Here is a 12429-nt window from a genome sequence, read left to right on the forward strand (position 1 = left end):
GTCTATAGGTGTCCCCAGAATAGGTGGCCAGCGGTATAGATGTCCCCAGAACTGGTAGCCAGGGGTAGAGATGTCCCCAGAACAGGTAGCCAGGGGTATATGTGCCCAGTAGATGTAGGCAAGGGTATATGTCCCAGTATATGTAGGCAGGGGGTATATGTCCCAGTATATGTAGCCAGGGGGATATGTCCCAGTATATGTAGGCAGGGGTATATGTCCCAGTATATGTAGCCAGGGGTATATGTCCCAGTATATGTAGGCGGGGGTATATGTCCCAGTATATGTAGGCAGGGGTATATGTCCCAGTATATGTAGGCAAGGGGTATATGTCCCAGTATATGTAGGCAGGTGTATATGTCCCAGTATATGTAGGCAGGGGTATATGTCCCAGTATATGTAGGCAGGGGTATATGTCCCAGTATATGTAGGCAGGGGTATATGTCCCAGACAGTATATGTAGGCAGGGGTATATGTAGGCAGGGGTATATGTCCCAGACAGTATATGTAGGCAGGGGTATATGTCCCAGACAGTATATGTAGGCAGGGGTATATGTCCCAGACAGTATATGTAGGCAGGGGTATATGTCCCAGACAGTATATGTAGGCAGGGGTATATGTCCCAGTATATGTAGGCAGGGGTATATGTCCCAGTATATGTAGGCAGGGGTATATGTCCCAGACAGTATATGTAGGAAGGGGTATATGTCCCAGACAGTATATGTAGGCAGGGGTATATGTAGGCAGGGGTATATGTCCCAGTATATGTAGGCAGGGGTATATGTCCCAGACAGTATATGTAGGCAGGGGTATATGTCCCAGACAGTATATGTAGGCAGGGGTATATGTCCCAGACAGTATATGTAGGCAGGGGTATATGTCCCAGTATATGTAGGCAGGGGTATATGTCCCAGTATATGTAGGCAGGGGTATATGTCCCGGTATATGTAGCCAGGGGGATATGTCCCCAGAAAAAGTGGCCATGTGTGCAGGAGGAGGGGAGCAGCGGAGAGAAGAGGGAGAGCTATGGGCACTCACCTTAGGGGGCTCTCCCTCCCTCTCTCGCTCTCCCCTCCGGAGTCCGGAATGAAGTGTGCAGCGGCTGGCAGCGGTGGGCGGAACTTACCTCCTCTCGTCGCACGCGCCGGATGGATTAGCCGCTACTCTGGCCTGATCCAGACCAGAGTGCGGCACCAGAACTTCCGGCGCAGGAGCGAGAGGAGGTAAGTTCCGCCCACCGCTGCCAGCCGCTGCACACTTCATTCCGGAGGGGACAGCGAGGGAGAGAGAGACCCCTAAGGTGAGGGAAGGGGGGGGAGACGTCCGCCCTTCCCCACTGTGCCCATAGCGCTCTCTCTCTTCTCTGCATGTTCCCCTCCTGCTGGCTGCACGGGCACGCGGCCAGGGGGGGGCAGCGGGCGGCCAGGCTCGGGCAGATGCCCGGTTTTGCCATATGTGCGGACGCCCATGTCCCTGACCTGTCTGGTGTGTTCTTTGGACATCATGGTGTTGTTGCTCCCAATATTCTCTTAGACAACCTCTGAGGCCGTCACAGAGCAGCTGTATTTGTACTGACATTAGATTACACACAGGTGCACTCTATTTAATCATTAGCACTCATCAGGCAATGTCTATGGGCAACTGACTGCACTCAGACCAAAGGGGGCTGAATAATTATGCACACACCACTTTGCAGTTATTGATTTATAAAAAAATGTTTGGAATCATACATGATTTTCGTTTCACTTCTCACGTGTACACCACTTTGTGTTGGTCTTTCACGGGGAATTCCAATAAAATTGTTTCATGTTTGTGGCAGTAATATGACAAAATGTGGAAAACTTCAAGGGGGCCGAATACTTTTGCAAGCCACTGTGTATGTATGTATGTATGTATATATATATATAGACACTTTGGCGCAGTTGGTGAGCTTAAGCGCGTTAAAGCGTAACCAAGAGCCCATGTCACTGTTTTCCTGTTGTGCTGCAGCCCCTCTGTGTGTATATATACACACGCACGCACGCACGCACGCACGCACGCACGCACGCACGCACACACACACACACACACACACACACACACACACACACACACACGTGTGCAGTATGGGATTAGTCACAGTTTGCATATGACAGGCAGCAGCTCCCTTTTCTCTTAACCTCACAACCTGCAATAAACAAAGCACACACACAGAGCCTGCAGGGGGCGTGGAGGGGGAGTGCATAACTTCTCCCTGTCACAGCAGGGAAGTGTATTCCTCTCTGGCTCTACAAAGCTCTACAAAGGAAAGATTAGATATATTACAGAGACAGTGCAACTAGAAAAGGATGCAGTAATCCAGACCAAATTAAAACAGGTATAGGAATTTATAGGATAGAAGAAATAAGGCTGAAGATTTTGTTACAGAGTCTCTTTAAGGAACCTATATAATGTGAATCTCTGCGGAATGTAAACAAGTTAAGAAGGAACTCTGACCTTCAGTTTTCTGCGGCTTTCTAAGGGTGTCTCCTCAGGACTGATGTACAGATCTGTGTAAATATATGTAGGTTTCTGCTGAAAAATGTGTTTTATTGACTCTAAACTGTATTATTTAAAATTGATATATTTTTTATTTTCAAATGTTAATAAGAAGGAAAATGAACCAAATTAGATAAGACCAGTGTGGTTCGAATCATAAAACATATTTTTCTTATGAAATCTTTGTGTTATGGGTGACTAGGGGTGTGTTGAGGGTGTGATTAGGAGGTGTGGCTTAAAGATGATCTGTACTGTCCGATTTGTACAATAAAACATACCAATCGAGTCACTGTGATCTCCTGGGCCCCTCTTTGCCGTTTCTGACGCTACCCACTGCGATCCTAGATTTTAATCGCCAGTTTTAGGCAGTGTTTACAAACAAAAACATGGCCGCTAACCAGGAAGTGATTGTCAGGGCAGCATATGGAAAAGTCAAACAGTTATGTTGACCTGTGTCCCTAGCAGCCCACCGTATGGAAGAGACTCAGAGATTTGATGAGCTGTGCTCCCACCAGGTTGGCATATGGGAAGCAGGAAATGTTGGCGCCCAGCAGCTAATGGACAATTTGGGGTAGCAGGGAAAAAGGGCACCGGCTGAGGGTGAACGAAATGGGTGCTGCCATAGACTAATGCAATTATCGTTAATACGGCGAAGAAAACAGAAAAAAGGGTGCCGCGATAAATATCGCTAACAACAATAGAACATTAAAGTTTTTGAAGAATGGTATCGCTTTAGAAGTTTGCAACGTTATAGTTTTTGTCATATTTCATTTGTATGTCCAGATTTTATGTTATCAAAGATATGGTTTCTATGTGGAAAATGGTGTTTCTGCAGAGGGAGTAATTAGGCAACACCAGGGGGAGTGTTTAGAGTTCGGCACCACCTGGACGGCGGTTAGTTTTAGGCAACACCCGGGGGGGGGGGGGGCGTTAGGGTTAAGCACTACCAGAGGGTTAGATTTAGGCACCACTGGGGGGGGGGTTAGGGTTAGGCACTACCAGGGGGTTAGGCACCACTGGGGGGGGTTAGGGTTAGGCACCACCAGGGGGTTAGGCACCACTGCGGGGGTTAGGGTTCGGCACCACCCGGACGGCGGTTAGTTTTAGGCAACACCAAGGGGGGGGGGGGGGGGTTAGGCACCACCAGAGGGTTAGGCACCACTGGGGGGGGGTTAGGGTTAGGCACCACCAGGGGGGGTGTGATTAGTGTTAGGCACCAACAGGGGACAGTTCTGTGTGAGAGCAGGGTTTGGTCAAGCTGTATTGTTTTAATTACGTAACAATTTTTAACGTTAATATCTTTTCGTTATTTCCCATATGTTTTTACAACGGTATTTATTGTTAACCAAGTTTGACAGCGATGCTTATCGTTATCAGATTTCGTTATCCAGCCGGGCCCTTTTTTCACAGCGCCCTTTGTCCATGCACGCCAATTTGGGTGCCCCATAGCCACTCATGCCAATATTGGCCATTAGGTGCCCAAAGTAGAAAATTGGGTGCGCGACAATTGTCGTTTTAAAAACTACAACGTTTTAGTTTTTTTTTAAAGTAGAACATTATAGTTTTTGACAATTTTAATGTTTTGTATTTACAAATTATTGTTTTGAAAACCATAATTTTGAAATGTATCCTTTACATTATAAGGTTAAGAAGGGGAGGTTTTCGGGTTAGAAACAAAAAGTACGCAAGCGCTCACAGGAATAGGATTACACTTGTTTGAGAATCACTTTAAACAGTCTTATAAGCTTTAACAACACCAGTCCAGAAGATGGAGCGCTGCCTAACTACTTGTGAATAGCTTATTAAAATACTATTAAATGGGAAAAGCTCTCAGAAGAAAAAGTCTCTGCTGTAATCTGTATGTATGACCAATAACAAGATGACAAGAGGAGCATCAATGGGACAATATCCCCCCCCCCCCCCCCCCAGCGTGAAGAGACTCACCGGACTTGATGGCCTGACTGGGCCCGATATAGCCTTAGGGGTATAGGCCACCCCTCAGCCTCTCTGGCAGCCTCCGGATCTCAGCACGTTCCACCTTGCTGGGCAGGTCCTGATGTTTTCACCTCCATACAAGAAAAAAGCCTCACATAGCGTAAAAGTGCTAAGGGAATTTGTCCTGCTTTTATTAATAAAAAGTTAAAAAAATTAAAAAAACTCACAGGCTCAGCCTGAGCAGATAGGTTACAAATGGCTACGCAGGAGTGGGGGGACAGCAACAGGTTTTAGGGTTAGGTATCAGGAAGAGGTGTTTCAGGGTTAGGTATTAGGAAGAGGGGTTTTAGGGTTAGGTATCAGGAAGGGGTGTTTCAGGGTTAGGTATTAGGAAGAGGGGTTTTAGGGTTAGGTATCAGGAAGGGGTGTTTCAGGGTTAGGTATTAGGAAGAGGGGTTTTAGGGTTAGGTATCAGGTGTGTGTGCGTGTGCGTGCGTGCGTGTGTGTGTGGTTAGGGTTAGGCATCAAGAAGGGGTGGTTTTAGGGTTAGGTGTAAGGAAGGGGGGGTTTTAGGGTTAGGCATAAGGAAGGTGGATTTTAGGGTTAGGCGTCAGAAAGGGGAGTTTTAAGGTTAGGTGTCAGGAAGGGGGATTTCAGGGTTAGGCATCAGCCAGGGGGTTTAAGGGTTAGAGGGTTCTGTGTGAGCATATGGTTAGTTTAAGTTGTAGTAAACATTGTTCATATATACCGATATTTTATTATGATAATTTACACTATTTACACTTTAAAAATTAAAGGTACTCCCTCTCTCCCTCTCTCTCTCACTGAGGCGCTAAACCCACTACTGCAGAATCCCTGTTGTCGCCATTTTGTTTGCCTGATGAAGCTGGTTTGACCTGCGAAACGCTTTGCACTGTTTTTTTGGGGTACCATATAATAAATGTATTGATTTATATGAAGACAGGATCTTGTGTCTGCTTTTGGGAGGCAAGCCCACCACTTCCTCCAAGCAATTTTTTAAAAATGTTATTGATTTTTATCCTGCTGGCGCCTCTGATCCGTATACAAATACACTGTGTCCACTCCTGGTGGAGGGGAGTGCTACCCCCTTTTTTTTTACTACAGAGAGCGACTTCTTAATCCTGAGTGAGGACAGGTCTAATCTCCTCACCTGCCTATACAGTGGTTGCCTAAGTGGTAACCCATGTTTGTGAGTATATACTTTCTCACTAAAACTACTTACCTATTGTCTTAACATACTACACTATATTGGGCTCTCGGTTCCCTTCCTTATATTTCCTACTCCCATAGTAAATATAGTTTGACGGGTGCCGAACAGGAAAAAAGGGCATCCGGAGATTATTAACATTTTCAAACTGTGCTTGTGATGATTTAAGTTTACAAAATGTGCCCGTAATCGATCACGTTTACAAATATAATAAACTTATCCATTGTATTTAACTGAACTGTTATTTAAAATTGTATCACTTAGGCCTCTTTCACAGTGGGACGTTAAAGTTGCACGTTAAAACAACCTTTAACGCAGAATAACTCACTGCAATGTAAAATCAATGCCCCGTTCACAGTGCACACGTTGCGTTGGTGTCTAATGCTGCACGTTAAGTGAAAGTGCTGCATGCAGTGCATTATACATGTTATTAGCTGCGTTGGACTGTTTGCACATGCTCAGTAAAGACTTGGAAGCATACTTTCCATTGCCTGTATGCTCTACTGTATGCGATGATAATGGGGCATGCCCAACATGTTAAAAATATGAAATAATTTACTGAAAGAGGCACTATGGAGAAAAATTGTAAACATTTTAAATGTGTGTAAACCTAGACAAATAAAGAGGAAGTATGTTTTTTCCAAAGTAAGATGAGCCATAAATTCCTTTTCTCCTATGTTGCTGTCACTTATAGTAGGTAGTAGTAGGTAGTATAAATCTGACAGACGTGACAGGTTTTGGACTAGTCCATCTCTTCATAGGGGATTCTCAGCAAGTCTTTTATATAGATATAAAATCGGATGTGTGTATGCATGTATTTACAGTATGTATGTATGTACTGTATGTGTCTGTGTATGTAGGTGCCGCGATCACTCAAAAACGGCTTGACCGATTTGAACGAAACTTGGTATACAGATTCCTTACTACCTGGGATGATAGGTTCTGGGGGTCTCGCATCCCCCCTGCACACCTGGGCGGAGCTACAAGCAGCTAATCAGATTTTACCTATTCATGTCAATGGAAAAAAACGTAAAAGGCTGCCATTCTCACAGTAATCAAGCCACAGTCCCCACATTTGGCACAGGTGGTCACCTGGTGACCGAGGTTACAAATCCAGGAAACGTGGGCGGAGCATAAAACAGCCAATCAAATTTCAGCCATTCATTTTCAATGGGAAAACGTGAACTGCAGCCATTCTTACACTGTTAATCGCAGGGTTCTCCAACTTCCCACACTTGGTCACTGGGTATATGACATTAAGATTCAGGAAAGTGGGTGGAGTGTACAACAGCCAATCAAAATCCACCTATTGATTTTCAAGAGGAATATTGAAACTGCTGCCATTCTTACACTATTAATGGCAGAGGCTTCAAACTTGCCGCAGTCAGTCATTGGGTGACTGGGGTCCAAATTCACTAAAGGGGTGGGGCCACAAGCAGCCAATCAACAACAACAACAAATAACATTTGTAAAGCGCTTTTCTCCCGTAGGACTCAAAGCGCATAAGCATGGCTCAGACCATCGTGGTACAGAGGAAGAATTTTATAAGTCCGGAAATGCCAGGCTAAACAGGTGGCTTTTCAGCAGGGATGCTCATCCGGATTTCGGATATCCGACCATTTTTACCCTATCCGGCTGGATCCGGATTCCAGGTGGTTGGACAGAAATCCAGATAGCTATCTGCAGATAGTTTCACTACCGACCCGGATATCCGCGGATTTCTCCCAGATATCCGAACCTGGATTACAGGTTCAATAGCAAAAAGGAGGACCACCACTCTCTCCTTGCAGGGCTGGAAGATTCCAGGGCAAGGGTGGGAAGGATGAAAAGCTAGGTGGCCATGCAACCATTCCTGCTAACCTAAAGCTTACTTATAGACAGTCATACTAGACACATGCTGGGTGCAGGGCTGTGTGGTGAGTCAACACATTGGCTTAAAACTTTACCAAATCCAATGCTCCAATATGGGGAAGCTTCTCTGGTTGCTGTTTTTTGTTTTTTTTTTAGGTGTGGTGTCACAGTTCACTGATCTCTTCAACCACATGAAAAGCCCAGGATTAGTCTTAGCTACCGTAATATCTATGTTACGGCAGGGCCCTTATAACACTTTCTCTTACAGGGCTATGGAAACCGTTTTGGCCCATGCAATAAAGCGAGGTGCAAAAATGAAAACATACCTAGCAGAGGATGGTTTTGATCCATCAACCTCTGGGTTATGGTCCCAGCACACTCCTGCTGCACCACTCTGCAGTCTGCTTACATTAGTATACAATCTTCAAGTTTAAGAAGGGTACATTAGTTCCCTTCACAAAACACAAAGCCATCCCTGGGTGGGCTTGAACCACCAACCTTTCAGTTGACAGCCAAATGCACCAACCAATTGTGCTACCAAGAAGACTAGTTGTTGCTGCTAATTGATTTTATGGGGATGAATGTGTGTCTTTTGGAGGGAGGAAGTAAGTCTGCTCCAAGAAGTTTAATGCCACTTTTACCTACAACAAAGCATTCCCTGTGTGACAGCAGAGTGGTGCAGTGCAAGTGTGCTGGGCCCATAACTGAGAGGTTGATGGATTGAAACCATCCTCTGTTAACCAAAAGGTTGCTGGTTCAAGCCCACCCAGGGATGGCTTTGTGTTTTGTGAAGAGAACTAATGTACCCTTCTTAAACTTGACGATTGTATACAAATGTAAGCAGACTGCAGAGTGGTGCAACAGGAGTGTGTGGAGCCCATAACCCAGAGGTTAAAGGAGCAAAACCATCCTCTGCTAGGTATGATTTCATTTTCGCACCTCACTTTATCGCATGGGCAAAACGGTTTCCATAGCCCTGTAAGAGAAAGTGTAATAAGTGCCCTGCCGTAACATAGATATTACGGTAGCTAAGACTAATCCTGGGCTTTTATTGTGGTTGAAGAGATGAGTCAACTGTGACACCACTCTTAAAAACAAAACAAAAAAAAAGCAAACAGAGAAGCTTCCCCATATTCCCCATGGACAGCATGGTGGCATAGTGGTTAGCTCTCTCGCCTTGCAGCGCTGGGTCCCTGGTTCGAATCCCAGCCAGGGCACTGTCTGCAAAGAGTTTGTATGTTCTCTCCGTGTCTGCATGGGTTTCCTCTGGGCACTCCGGTTTCCTCCCACATTCCAAAAACATACAGATAAGTTAATTGGCTCCCTCTAAAATTGGCCCTAGACTACAGTACTTACACTACATAATATAGACATATGGCAATGGTAGGGATTAGATTGTGAGCTCCTTTGAGGGACAGTTAGTGACAAGATATATATATACACTGTACAGCGCTGCGTAATATGTTGGCGCTATATAAATACTAAATAATAATAATAATATTGGAGCATTGGATTTGGTAAAGTCTTAAAGAGAATCTGTATTGTTAAAATCGCACAAAAGTAAACATACCAGTGCGTTAGGGGACATCTCCTATTACCCTCTGTCACAATTTCGCCGCTCCCCGCCGCATTAAAAGTAGTCAAAAACAGTTTTAAAAAGTTTGTTTATAAACAAACAAAATGGCCACCAAAACAGGAAGTAGGTTGATGTACAGTATGTCCACACATAGAAAATACATCCATACACAAGCAGGCTGTATACAGCTTTCCTTTTGAATCTCAAAAGTTCATTTGTGTGTTTACCTTCTGTCCCCTGCTTCTCTCATGCACTGAAGTGACAGGCTTCCTGCAGACAGCTCTGCCTTTGCCTGTGTTTGTAATTCCTCAGTATGTGTCAGCCAGCTACTTTCACAGCCTAACAGAGGAGGATTTTTATCCAGCACTCTTCTATCACTGATAAGATAGCAGAGAAGCTGCTGGCTTATGTAAATAAAACACACACTGGAGTGTGCATAGAGGAACAGACCAGCACGGAAGAGTTGGCAGCCTTCCAGACACAGGCCGACAAGTCTGACAGGGGAAAGATACATTGATTTATTACAGTATAGTGATAGCAGAAAGTGCTGCAGTGAGCCAGAACAGATTAGAATAGGTTTAGGAACTTGTAGGATGGTAAAAAAAATGTTGTAATTTTTGTTACAGAGTCACTTTAAGCCAATGTGTTGACTCACCACACAGCCCTGCACCCAGCATGTGTCTCATATGACTGTCTATAGGATCACTCACCACACAGCCCTGCACCCGGCATGTGTCTCATATGACTGTCTATAAGTAAGCTTTAGGTTAGCAGGAATGGTTGCATGGTCACCTAGCTTTTCATCCTTCCCACCCTTGCCCTGGAATCTTCCAGACTTCAAAGTGCTGTCCTTTGCTGTGTGTGGGGTTGGTGGTATAGTGGTGAGCATAGCTGCCCTCCATGCGGTTCGATTCCTGGCCAAGGTATGTGAGCTTGCTTTTGACATACTAAAAATCCCTGCAAGACGAGAGAGAGAGAGTGGAGGTGGTAGTATGTTTTTAGCTTCTAAAATGGATAAGAAGCCTTGAAAAGACCATTTCCGGTTTTCAATTTGGATATCCGAATGGGGTCGGATACCCGAATTCAGTTCTGGTATAAAAATGTCAAATTCGGATATCCGACATGGATCTGATATCTGGATATCCGAATTAGTTCCAGATAGTGAAAAGTGGTATCCGAGCATCCCTGCTTTTCAGTCTGGATTTAAATAACTCCAGGGATGGTGCTGTCCTTACTGGGTGTGACAGGGAGTTCCAAAGAGTAGGGGCAGCATGACAGAAGGCTCTATCTCCAGATTTTTTGAGGTGCACTCAGGGAGTGACCAAGTTTATAGAACTTGCTGATCTGAGGTTGTGAGAGGTGTGGTGCAGCTTCAGTAAGTTCATGTATCCAGGTCCCAGATTGTGCAGGGATTTGAATGTCAGCAGTCCAATCTTGAAGAGTATTCTCCATTCTACTGGTTTCCAGTGCAGTGAGCGAACGATCGGTGTAATGTGACAGTGGCGAGGCTGGTTTGTTAGCAATCTGGCAGCAGCATTCTGCACTAATTGCAGGCGACGCAGGTCCTTTTCGGGGAGGTCAGCATAAAGGGCATTGCAGTAGTCCAGCCGTGATGTGATGAAGGCATGAACTAAGGTTGGAACATCCTCTGGGGGAATCAGATGTTTAATCTTTGCAATGTTCTTCAGATTAAAGTAGGAAGATTTGACTACGGATGAAATTTAGTTTCTGAAACTCAGTTCCACATCGATTAGCACACCAAGGCTGCGCACAATGCTGGAGCTGTTTATGTCTGAATTCCCTATTCTGATTGGTGTTGACTTAGGATAGAGCTGTTTTGATGCCGAGTGCTGGTTATGGACAACAAGGACCTCAGTTTTGTCAGCATTCAGTTTCAACCAGTTATCATTCATCCATGCCTGTAGCTCAGCTAAGCAAGAATTTATTTTTGGAGTAGGGTCTGTTCCACCAGGTTTGAAGCACAGGTTTATCCACCAAGATTTCCTTGGTGGATAAACTGCTTCCATTCACACATTTTTGATGCCAAGAACTTGAAAGCTCACAAACTTGGTCATTGAGTGACTGTCTGTCCAGGGTAAAAAAAAGTAGGCGGAGCCAAAAACAAATTTTACTGGGAAAATGTAAACTGCAGCCATTCTTACACTGTCAATGGCAGGGTTCTCAAACTTTGCACAGTTGGTCACTGGGTGACTGGGATTAAATTCAGGAAAATGGGTGGAGCCTACAACAGCCAATCAAAAGTCACCTATTGATTTTCAAGGGGAATATTTAAACTGTTGTCATTCTTACACTGTTAATGGCAGAGGTCTCAAACCTGGTACAGTTGGTCATTGGGCAACTGGGGTTCAAATTAAGAAAAGGTGTGGAGCCACAAACAGCCAATCAGATTTGTTTCATTTCACTGGAAAAACGCAAATTGATGCCAAGGACTCCAAAGCTCACAAACTTGGTCATTGAGTGACTGTGTGTCCAGGTTACAGAAAGTGGGCAGAGCCAAAAACAAATTTCACTGGGAAAATATAAACTGCAGGCCTTCTTACACTGTTAATGATAGGGTTATCAAACTTTGCTCAGATGGTCACTGGGTGACTGAGATTAATATTCAGGGAAGTGGGTGGAGCCTATAGTGACCAATCAAAATTCACCTGTTGATTTTAAAGGGGAATATTTAAATTGCTGCCATTTTTACATTCTTAATAGCAGATGCCTCAAACCTGCTACAGTTGGTCATTGGGTGACTGGGGTTCAAATGCTGGAAAGGGGCAGAGTCACAAACCGCCAATCTGATTTGTTAATTTTCTATGGGACTATACAAATCATTGATACCAAACACCCCAAAGCTCACAAACTTGGTCATTGAGTGTTTGTGCGTTAGGGTTAGAAAAAGTGGGCAGAGCCAACACCAGCCAAATACATACCTGGGCAATGCCGAATCATCAGCTAGTATAAATTAAAACTGTGGAATATCTTAAAAAGTCATTTTTAGGAGAAGGAGGAAAGATACATTATTATTATAGATACAGATATCTTATTTCATTAGTTTATTTGCACCTCGGGTGTCCTTTAACATTCTTTAGTTAGTGACAAGTAGACTGAATCAGAGGATGAACTAATAATAGCTGCATTTCCACCAAAACTTTAGCTTCAAGTTTCACAACAATAACACTTTTTTTTCAGCAAGTTCCGGTTTTAACAATCCAACATGAAAATGCAGATTCTGAATGAGAAAAGATTTGATGAAATGCATCTCAAATCAATAGCCAAAAGCCTGTGGAGTCCTGTCAGGTGACTCGTGCCGATCTGA

This window comes from Hyperolius riggenbachi, chromosome 7, assembly GCF_040937935.1.
Source record: "Hyperolius riggenbachi isolate aHypRig1 chromosome 7, aHypRig1.pri, whole genome shotgun sequence".
In the NCBI taxonomy this organism is placed as follows: domain Eukaryota; kingdom Metazoa; phylum Chordata; class Amphibia; order Anura; family Hyperoliidae; genus Hyperolius; species Hyperolius riggenbachi.